The following is an 11,329-nucleotide window of genomic DNA, read 5'->3' as shown; positions in this document are numbered from 1 at the left end:
TGTCATCCCCTTCTCCTCCTGCCCTCAGTCTTTCCCAGCATCAGGGTCTTTTCCAGTGAGTCAGTTCTTCACATCAGGTGGCCAAAGTATTGGAGTTTCAGCTTCAACATCAGTCCTTCCAATGAATATTCAGGACTGATTTCCTTTAGAATTGACAGGTTGGATCTCCTTGCAGTCCAAGGGGCTCTCAAGCGTCTTCTCCAACATCACAGTTCAAATGCATCAGTTCTTTGGCTCTCAGCTTTCTTTATGGTCCAACTCTCACATCCATACATGACTACTGGAAAAACCATAGCTTTGGAAAGATGGACCTTTGTTGGCAAAGTAATGTCTCTGCTTTTTAATATGGTGTCTAGGTTGGTCATAACCTTCCTTCCAAGTAGCAAGCGCCTTTTGATTTCATGGCTGCAGTCACCATCTGCAGTGGTTTTGGAGACCAAGAAAATAAAGTCTTTCACTATTTCCACTGTTTCCCCATCTGCTTGCCATGAAGTGATGGGACCTGATCCCATGATCTTCGTTTTTTGAGTGTTGAGTTTTAAGTTAGCTTTTTTACTCTCCTCTTTCATTTTCATCAAGAGGCTCTATAGTTCCTCTTTGCTTTCTGCCATAAGGGTGGTGTCATCTGTATATCTGAGGTTATTGATATTTCTCCTGGCTATCTTGATTGTGCTTCATCTAGCTTGGCATTTCACCTGATGTAATCTGCCTGTAAGTTAAATAAGCAGAGTGACAATATACAGCCTTGACGTACTCCTTTCCTGATTTGGAACCACTCTGTTGTTCCGTGTCCAATTCTAACTGTTGCTTCTTGACCTGCATGCAGACTTCTCAGGAGGCAGGTAAGGTGGTCAGGTATTCCCATCTCTTTAAGTACTTTCCTCAGTTTGTTGCGATCCACAGAGTCAAAGGCTTTCGCATAGTCAGTGAAGTAGAAGTAGATGTTTTTCTGATGAAATAGCATACTCTGAGGTAAAACATACAAAAACACTGTTATTTTCTAATTTTGATTTTTGTACTCATGTTCAGTTGCTCATTCATATCCAACTCTTTGTGACCCTTTGGGCTGTAATTCACTGGGCTCCTCTCTCCATGGGATTCTCCAGGAAGAATACTGGAGTGACTTAACCATTGCCTTCTCCAGGGGATTTTCCCAGCCCCGGGTTAGAACCTGCGTCTCCTTCATCTGCTGCTTAGCAGGCAGATTCTTTATAGTTTTCTTAAAGGGAGTTAGTATTTTCAAATATAGTTAGACAAATTAAATATTATATGTGTATATTTACTTGTCATATAAATTTTAAGTAAATTTGGCTTGTCGTGTTTTCAAAAAGAAAGTGAGCTCAAGTTCCATCTCTGTCACGTACACTCTCTGAGATCTTGGATAAAGTACTCTCTTCTGTGAATCTCTCCTGTATACTGTGGGGCATATGCCAGAGGCACAAAAAGTCTTCTCTGTTAGAAGATCCAATCAGTAGTTAAATAAATAAATATTTAGGTATATATTTAGGAAAACTCATGTGTTCTTGAGTAAAGAGGTTTGAGATAGTGAGTCTGCCTCAGAGTTGGGTTTTTCCATCCATAACAGGTTAAGGAAAGAACTGAATGAACTTTTTGAACACCCCAATAAAATTCTGAAGACATATAAGCCATAATTAATTTGAAGAAGTATCAGAACCAGAGTATTGAAGTGAAGATGTTTAAGAGGCAGTAGAGGATAAAGAACTAAGCCAAAGAGAAGATGGAAAATTTTATTCACAACATGTTTTAGGCAGTAAAATTAAATAGCATGCTTTTCTCAAAATGTAAATGGATTGTATATCAAAAGATTTTGTATTAGTTGTTCAGAACTCAGACCACATTTTCCTTTAGGAACCTTGTTATACATGACTTTTAGATCACAGGCTAACCCTTCAGTTTTAGTGTGAGGTCAGAAAGAAGTGCTTTAAGTCCTTAGAGAGCTTGCATATGTTATTATATTTATTATTTTTAAAATACAAGATTTGTTACTAAATCTTAATTGGATCTCTCTCTCTCTCTCTCTCTCTCTCTCTGTCTCACACACACACATATGCACAGCTTTTCTGATTTCTCTTGAAAATTCACCTTTGTTAGGGCTAATACTGCATTCCTGTGGAGCAAATACTGGGTTATGCAAGTAATCTGATGGTGTTTAAAAGCCACCCCTTTAGAAACTTTGCCACAGTACCCTACAACTTTCTTTTGTTTTTCACCTAACTGCTTTACAGATGATGATATTGTTAGCTAACATCACTGACTCTGTGAACATGAGTTTGACCAAACTCCGGGAGACAGTGATGAAGGACAGGGAAGCCTGGCATCCTGCAATCCATGGGGTCTCAAAGAGTCAGAAACAACTTAGTGACTGAACAATAACAGGCTGCTTTATACTTTTATCTTTGGATATTTTGTTTGTGATCCTCATGATGTATTTCATGTTTATCATATTATTCTTTCTAGTAGTATTTGCCTTGAAACCTGTCCACTACATGCAACAATTTTTAAAAGTGAAACATGCCTGGATTACAAATGAGATACCAGGAACAGACTGTGTCTCATTCTAGTGGGTTTGGATTTCCCTACCCAGCCCCCTTGTCTTCTGCTGCCTGTGAATTCTTGCAGAACTTCACTTCTTTCTAACTGTTGCTTGCTTCCTTGGTTTCTGAGTTAAGACTGGAGGATGAGGGGAGGGGATGCAAGATTGTGTATTCAGTAGGAACTTTAAATCTGCAGGTCAAGAGAAAGGTGTAGGCTGATAATAGCATCACTTGCAGCAAGTTATGGTTATTACAAAAACCGGAGTGCAGATTAGGAAAAGAAGAGGACTAGAATGAAGTCTTGGGAAACTAACATTAAGGAAATAGATAGAAGAAGAATAGGAACCAGCAGACAATGAAAAAAGGAGGTCTGAGAGGTAAGAGCGGAATCAGGAAAGAAGGATGTCATGTAGGCCAAAAGGGCTTCCCACGTGGGGCTAGTGGTAAAGAACCTGACTGCCAATGCAGGAGACATGAGATGTGGGTTCAATCCCTGAGTTGAGATGATCCTCTCGAGGAGGGCATGGCTACCCATTCCAGTACTGATACCTGAAGAATCCCATGGATGGAGGAGCCTGGAAGGCTATGGTCCATAGAGTCGCAAAGAGCTGGACATGACTGAAGCGATTTGGCAGTGTAGGCCAAAAGTAGAGTTTTAAGGTGGAAGGAATGAAAAAATAAGCTAAATGAATTAGAGAAGTTAAGCAATCTAAGAATTAAGAAGTCACATTTTGTTTGGTCAGCTAGGAGGTGATTCCTATACTGATGATGAAATGTTTAGCTTCAAGGATATGAGGATTTAGTAAACCTTTGACCATTTGTGTGAATGTATTGATGTTAAAAGGATGGAATGTTGTTCATTCCAATCTTAGTAAAATTCTTTTATCATGTTAACAGCATCATAGAAAACAATAAAATGAAAAACAGTAACTTGTTGATAAAAAGAAATAATCATATAGATGAATTATAATTAATTATACTTTGGAAAAATATATAGAGTTATCATCTAAACTGGGACACTTTTGAAAAGAAAAGGGCTAGCTTTTAATAACTGAATTAAGTACAAATCTCATCTATCCCAGGCAATCTGGAATGGATGTTAAATCTGATTATATAGATCACATTTTTTTGAGTGATCTGTTCCAGACAGTGAGATGAGTTCTTTACTAGCATATCTGTTTCTTTGTAAATACTGAATTTACTAACAAAATTGTGATATATAATTTTGATGTCTGTATTGACCTTAACTCTATATTAAAAAAAAAAAAAAGATGGTACCCGTTATACCAAATTGTGTCCTAGGGAATGGGGAGACGAAAATGATTAATGTATAGTTCTAATTGTTAATAATCTACTGGTGGATTTGAGAGAATCTGGGAACAAGAGTAAAGTGTCATGATAGTGTAGTTTCTGAAGACCCCAACTAGTATTTTAGTACATTATTTCTGTATTTTTTAAGGTTCAGATTATTGTGTCTTTGAACAAGGTAGAGTTTGCTTTTTGTAAAAAGTTTTACCAATGGAATAGATAAGGTATAGTTAACTACATAAAAGTGTGTTTTTCTCTATCATAGAAAGTATATTCTATGTGTATGTGTATATATATATGTGTGTGTGTGTGTGTGTGTGTGTGTGTGTGTGTATATATATATATAGAAAGAGAGAGAGAGAGAGATCAATTCTTTATATCTAAGGAATGCATATCGATATCTTTAATGGAATTTTAGTTGAACTCACACTATATTCTGTGAAGGGTCTGGCATATTTCTCTGACACATCTGGTAGATATGTGTGGCATTAATTAGCATAGGTATTGCTATAAATGACATGTCATTCCAGGACAACAAAAAGTATTTGTTACTGATGTCAATCATTCACCCTTTGTCAGTTCAAAAGGCTTCCCTAAAGGAATGTTCATTGATCTTGCACTGATCCAAAATACAGCAAAACCATTTCTGTGTTCTTGAAACTAAAGTAGAACTACCTATGTCTAAAAGCCATATGGAAATATTCATATAGAATGTATGTTGATAACCATTAATAGTAAGACTATTGAGTTAGGCCAAGATTAGCTGATCTTTCTAAAGCAAAGTATACCAGTTTTCTGTAATCCTAAAATCTAGCCTTGAATGAGTTTTCTCCTTCAGTAACATTAATTTTTGATAGTCAGATTTCTGTTTGTTTCACCAGAAATAATTTTGTGGTATTCCAGGTAAATGATTGCAAGTACCACTTATACCGGTTAAAATCAGCAAAGGCTCACACAAGTACCAGTTTGTGATTAGATGGATGACTTAAAGAAATGCTTCTGCCCACAAGTATTTTGTTTTTTGTATTTAGCAGTTGTGATATAGCTATTAATTGACTTCATTTGTTTACTATTTTGCCACTATAGTTTTTTTTTGGGGGGGGGGTAATAATCACAAGTGTAATAGTCTTAAATTTCTGAGCAGAAACTGACTTTACAGTGCTAGCAGACATGTTTCCCCCAGCTATATTTTATTTCTGATGTTCTCTAAATGTCCCTCCTACATTCTAATTTATTATTTAATGGAAAGCAATATGAATGACTTTAAGATAAGGCAACAGTGTGTGATCCAAAGTATGGCACAAGTTGAAGACATTTATCTTAATATTTCATTTTAATGAGGCAGAAAATATCCATTATTAGAAAACTGCAGTTTGATAAAGTTTGTAGAATACAATTAATTCTCTTAAAGTTATGAATTTTCATACCACCAAAGGTCAAACAATCATGCATTATGCTTCTGTGTTCTTGTGAAAGTAAGATGTATTGCATTTTTACATTGTATAAATTCCTTAGAGAATTAACATCAAATCAGATTTAAATGTCCTTGTGTCATATACTTTAATTTGACCAACATTCTGTTAGAATAGCAGTTCCCAACCTTTATACCATTTTCACAGTTTGTACTCTAGATTTCTTGCCCTGCCTACAGATTCTTTACTGTCTGTTTCTGGTCTGTCTCATGCTCTTGAAATCATCTTTTTTATTATTCCATTAAAATTTTTCTAAATGGATTTTCCTTTACACTTTTCTAATCATCCTGTAATTCTTTAGCCCTAAGACATTAAAATGAATGAGTAAAAATATTTGATACCTAATCGTCTCTGCCAGTCCATTCAAACTCATGGATTTTCAAAATTATGTTAAAGTCTTTTAAAAATACATTTGAGCAGGCTTTTGTAGTCATTTGGATTTTGAATATTAATTTTCTCTTGCTATGCTGCTTAGCCATAAAAATGAAAAAGAAGATAGATGTGGGTTTCTTTTAGTGGTGTTAATTTAAACTACTTGATTTATTTATTATAATATTCAACAATGGCGATTCCTATTTTCTCTGTTCACTTCAGATCCAACAGAAAATAATGAGAAACCCCCACCCCCAGCACAGTAAGAAAAAAGTTTGATGCATTTTGTAATAATTGATTAAAAGTATAATTTCCCCCTAGATCAAACAAATAATAGAAGTCTGTTGAAGCTTTGTCCTGACCTATTCTGGAAGTAGAAGAATACCCCGGAGAAAGGAGCATTGTAAGCACAAAGAATAAAACCCCTCAATCCTGGAAGAGAGAATTAAAGTCTAACCCTCCAAATGTAAGTCATCTATACTGCATGTTTGCCATCTCTGTTTTTGTGGCTGCTCAGGTGTTAGTAGAAAAATGTGTGATGACAATATTCTTTGCATTTGTTTTTCTCTACAAAATATACATTTCTTTTGGTTGGTAACTTAAATTTGTATTTGTGTTAATGTTTTCTAACTAAAAAGGTGATGCTTTACAATAATAACATTCAGTGCAAAATGGATTAATTTTAATTTTATCTTCTGTCAGAGAACTGTTAAGAATTTTGAGAGTATTCTGATGAAAAGAAGGTAACTTCCTTTGATTTAATATGTGCATTTGTGCCATTATAATCCCTTGATGCTCTAAACTTTGATTCCTTCTTTTTCTTTTATATTTCTTCATATCTGAGAATAAGACTATCTTAATATATCTATTTAAATCCACCTTTCAGTAAGAGAGACAGTAAGTCCTTTTTTCACTTTGCATGTTGAAAATGAATTGGACTGACTTTGTATCTGTACTATAAAAATATATAAATTTTGTCAGCTTAGTGTATTGGAAAGACTGATTTCCTGTTTTGTTAGGGAGAAGTTAAAACATGTCTGTTAATGATTTTATAGAAACAGAATTCAGTTGCTGTTCAGAAATTGGTAGAAAGAATGATGACTAAAGGCAGGGCTTGTTTTAGGAAAATTATTTGGGAAGAAATTTCTTATCATTAACACCTTTATCTGGAAAGTTACCTCATGTATCATCCTTGCAATAAGGCAGTTGATATGTGATATAATGTCTTAACTGCCAGAAATTTGACTTTTGTTTAATAATTGATTACCTTTTTCATTTGTCAGTGAAAAGACTCAGTGATAGTGTATTGTTTTCATTTTAAAAGGTCCAGAGTATGCAGTAGATAATGAATACTTATTAGTGTCAAATAAAACTAAATCATAAATTCTCCCAGTTATCTCTAAAATTTAAATATGAGTCCTTACAGATTTTGAATGTGGTATTCTTAACCACATAGCATCTGACAAAGTTGTCAAAGTAGTCTGCAGTGAGAATTCTTCATCATTTCTAGGTTCACGTTTAATATTATTGTTTGGAAGGTCTGATAGAGCCAGGAAACACTGCGGCCATTCCTGACATTCTATACTTGTGAGTTAGAAATCTTAATTTTAGTACAAACTATGTTCAAGCTGGTTGTAGAAAAGGCAGAGGAACCAGAGATCAAATTGCCAACATCCGCTGGATCATCGAAAAAGCAAGAGAGTTCCAAAAAAACATCTATTTCTGCTTTATTGACTGTGCCAAAGCCTTTGACTGTGTGGATCACAATAAACCTTGGAAAATTCTGAAAACTTTGGGAATACCAGACCACCTGACCTGCCTCTTGAGAAACCTGTATGTAGGTCAGGAAGCAACAGTTAGAACTGCACATGGAACAACACACTGGTTCCAAATAGGAAAAGGAGTATGTCAAGGCTGTATGTTGTCACCCTGCATATTTAACTTATATGCAGAGTACATCATGAGAAACGCTGGGCTGGATGAAGCACAAGCTGGGATCAAAATTGCTGGGAGAAATATCAATAACCTCAGATATGCAGATGACACCACCCTTATGGCAGAAAGTGAAGAGGAACTAAAAAGCCTCTTGATGAAAGTGAAAGAGGAGAGTGAAACAGTTGGCTTAAAGCTCAACATTCAGAAAACTAAGATCATGACATCTGGTCCCATCACTTCATGGCAAATAGATAGGAAAACAGTGGAAACAGTGGCTGAGTTTACTTTTCTGGGCTCCAAAATCACTGCAGATGGTGATTGCAGCCATGAAATTGAAAGACACTTACTCCTTGGAAGGAAAGTTATGAACAACCTAGATAGCATATTGAAAACCAGAGACATTACTTTGACAACAAAGGTCCATCTAGTCAAGGCTATGGCTTTTCCAGTAGTCATGTATGAATGTTAGAGTTGGACGGTGAAGAAAGCTGAGTGCCGAAGAATTGATGCTTTTGAACTGTGGTGTTGGAGAAGACTCTTGAGAGTCCCTTGGACTGCAAGGAGATCCAGTCAGTCCATCCTAAATGAGATCAGTCCTGGGTGTTCATTGGAAGGACTGATGTTGAAGCTGAAACTCCAATACTTTGGCCACCTCATGCAAAGAGTTGACTCATTGGAAAAGACCCTGATACTGGGAGGGATTGGGGGCAGGAGGAGAAGGGGGCGACAGAGGATGAAGTGGCTGGATGGCATCACTGACTCGATGGACATGAGTTTGAGTAAACTCCGGGAGTTGGTGATGGACAGGGAGGCCTGGTGTGCTGCTATTCATGGGGTCGCAAAGAGTCGGACACGACTGAGCGACTGAACTGAACTGATGCATAAAATATAAGTCCTAGAAGTTCAGTTCACAATTTTTCATCATTGAATTAGAATAGACAATTTAGAGAAAGACTACAAATATTAGTATTGCTTTCAGGACATAAAGCAATTGCTTTTCACTTAAAACTTTTTTATAACTGAAAATTGTGAGGAAACTTTAAAAAGTTATTTAAATTTGATGGGTCTGTAGTAAACCATTTACTGGTTTGAAGCTGAAGAACTGGAAAGCATTATCATTCACAGAAAAAAAAATTCTGATCTTCTGCTCTACGGCAATGAAAGTATAATGTATAGTAAGAGTAACATGGTTGGATCTCCTAAGGATAATGTTGATTAAAAACACCCAAATCTAAAAGAATAAATGCTGTATGATTTCCTTTATATGAAATTCCAAAGCTAGACTTCGGTATTTGGGGATGCAAGAAGTGATTATAACAAAAGTAAAGATGATGCTTAAGTTCCTCAGTCGTGTCCAACTCTTTGCAACCCCGTGGACTGTAGCCTACCAGGCTCCTCCCTCCATGGGATTCTCCAGGCAAGAGTGTTGGAGTGGGTTGCATTTCCTTCTCCAAGTTCAAGATAGGTGGTCGAAATTGAGGTGAAGGTTCCAGGACCTTCTGGTGTATCAGCAGCTTTCTGTTTATTCACTAGGCTGGTGGTTGCATAGATATTTGCTTTATACAAAATCATCAGTGAGAAACTAGATGATTCTCTACTAAGATTGCAAAGTAAAATGTCCCCTCTTAAACATCCTATTCAGTATCATACTGGAAATCCTAAGTAGTAAGCTTTAAAAAAAGGGAATTAAAAGACATACAGATTGGGGAGGAAGAAACACAGTTGTCTTTTTGCAGATGACATGAGTATTTATGTAGAAAATCCAAAAGATGATTACAATATTGTAGATTACAACAACAATATTAGGAAAACTACAAAATTCTGATGAAAGAAAATCAAATATTTAAATGGAGAGATATCCCATGTTCATAGATAGACATACTCAATATGGTTATAATGTCAGGTCTTATTAACTTGAAGGTTATAGATTCAGCATAATCCCAGTGAAATCCCTGTAAGTTATTTTGTGAATATTGATAAACTAGTCCTTAAGTTTATAGGGAAAGACAAAAGACCCAGAATAGGAAAAAAAAAAGAGCAAAGTCAGAAGACTAACACCACCTGACGTCAAGACTTTGTTTAAAGAAAAGACCCTGATGCTGGAAAGATTGAAGGCAGGAGGAGAAGGGGACAGCAGAGGATGAGATGGTTGGATGGCATCACTGACTTGATAGACATGAGTTTGAGCAAGCTCCGGGAGTTGGTGATGGTCAGGGAAGCCTGGTGTGCTGCAGTCCACGGGTTGGCAAACAGTCGGACATGACTGAGTGACTGAACCGAACACAATCAAGACAAGATGGTATTGACAAAATAATAGATCTTAGTAACAAACACTAAAGATGCTAGAAGTAGACTCACACAAGCACAGTCAGCTGATCTTTGACAAATGAGTGAAGACAGTTCAGTTGAAAAAGGACAGTAACTTCAAAAGTGGTACTGGAACAACTATTTGTACAAATATGTGCAAAATAATAGACACAGAACATATCCTTTTTATAAAAATGAATAAAAAATGGATCATAGAGCTAAGTGTAAAATGTAAAACTATAAGACTGCTGGAAGGTAACATAGGAGAAAATCTAGGGGATAATTTTTTAAATAAAATACCAAAAGTACAATCCATGAAATAAAAAAAAATTATGTTTGATAAGTTGCACTTCATTAAAACAAAAAACTTTGATTTTTGGAAAGACATTGATGAGGGAATTGAAAGACAGGATACACACTGGAAGAAGATATTTGTAAAAGACCTATCTGATAAGGGACTTGGTATCCAAAATAAACAAAGAACTCAACAATAAGAAAACATATAATCCAATTTACAAGTGGGAGAGAGCTTTAGAGGGATCTCACTGAAGAAGATACTTCTGATTGCAAATAAGCATATGGAAAGATGCTTGGTATTTATTTCATTAGGGAACTATAAATTAAAATAACAAGATACCACTACTTACCTATTAGAATGGCTGAAATTCAAAATACTGACATCATCAAATGCTGCCAAGGATGTGAAACAACAAGCAGCAAGGACTCTGTTTTGTTGTTGGTGGAAATGAATACAGCTTCTTTGGAAAATAATTTGGAGTTTATTATGAAGATCAGCACACATATAGTCTTCACTACTATGTAGCCCAGCTATTGCACTCCTGGGTAGTTACCCAAATGAATTGAAAACATGTCCATGAAAAATTTGCACAATGTTTACATAAACTTTATTCATAATTGCCAAAACTTAGAAGCAAACAGAATGCCCTTTACTAGATAAATGGATAAACAAACTGTGATATAGCTAGACAATGGACTGTTAATTCAGTTGATGAAAAGAAATGACCTATTAAGCCACAAAAAGACATGGGGAACTTTAAATGAATATCACTGAGTGAGTTAAATCATTTGTAAAGCCTACATACTGAGATTCCAGCTATATGACATTCTGGAAAAGGCAAACTGTGGAGACAGTAAAAAGCTCAGTGGTTGCCAGGGGTTGAGGAGAGAGAAGGACAAATAGGCAGAGCAAAGGGGATCTTTGGGGTGGTGAACCTATTCTGTATGGTTCTTTAATGACGGGTACATAGCATTATGTATTTGTCAGCTGTATAACTGTGGAACTATACATCACAAACAGTGAACCTTAGTATGAATTCTAGACTTTAGTTCATGACTATGTTTTAACATGGTTCATAAGTT

At 36.0% G+C, this 11,329-nt stretch overlaps 1 protein-coding gene across 6 annotated transcripts in view; it reads left to right on the top strand.

The window, feature by feature from the left end:
• FOXP2 (forkhead box P2) overlaps nucleotides 1-11,329 on the top strand; it is a 634,677-nt gene that overhangs the window by 73,375 nt on the left and 549,973 nt on the right. For all 6 annotated transcript variants that reach the window (XM_061165326.1, XM_061165325.1, XM_061165324.1 and 3 more), the window contains exon 2: nucleotides 6,029-6,173. The gene's annotated coding sequence lies outside the window, so the exon portion shown is untranslated. The remainder of the gene's footprint in view (nucleotides 1-6,028; nucleotides 6,174-11,329) is intronic.

The sequence above is a fragment of the Dama dama genome, chromosome 18, assembly GCF_033118175.1.
Source record: "Dama dama isolate Ldn47 chromosome 18, ASM3311817v1, whole genome shotgun sequence".
Taxonomy (NCBI): Eukaryota; Metazoa; Chordata; class Mammalia; order Artiodactyla; family Cervidae; genus Dama; species Dama dama.
Note: the sequence above shows the minus strand (reverse complement) of the source record. Positions and strands in the feature narration are given on the sequence as shown.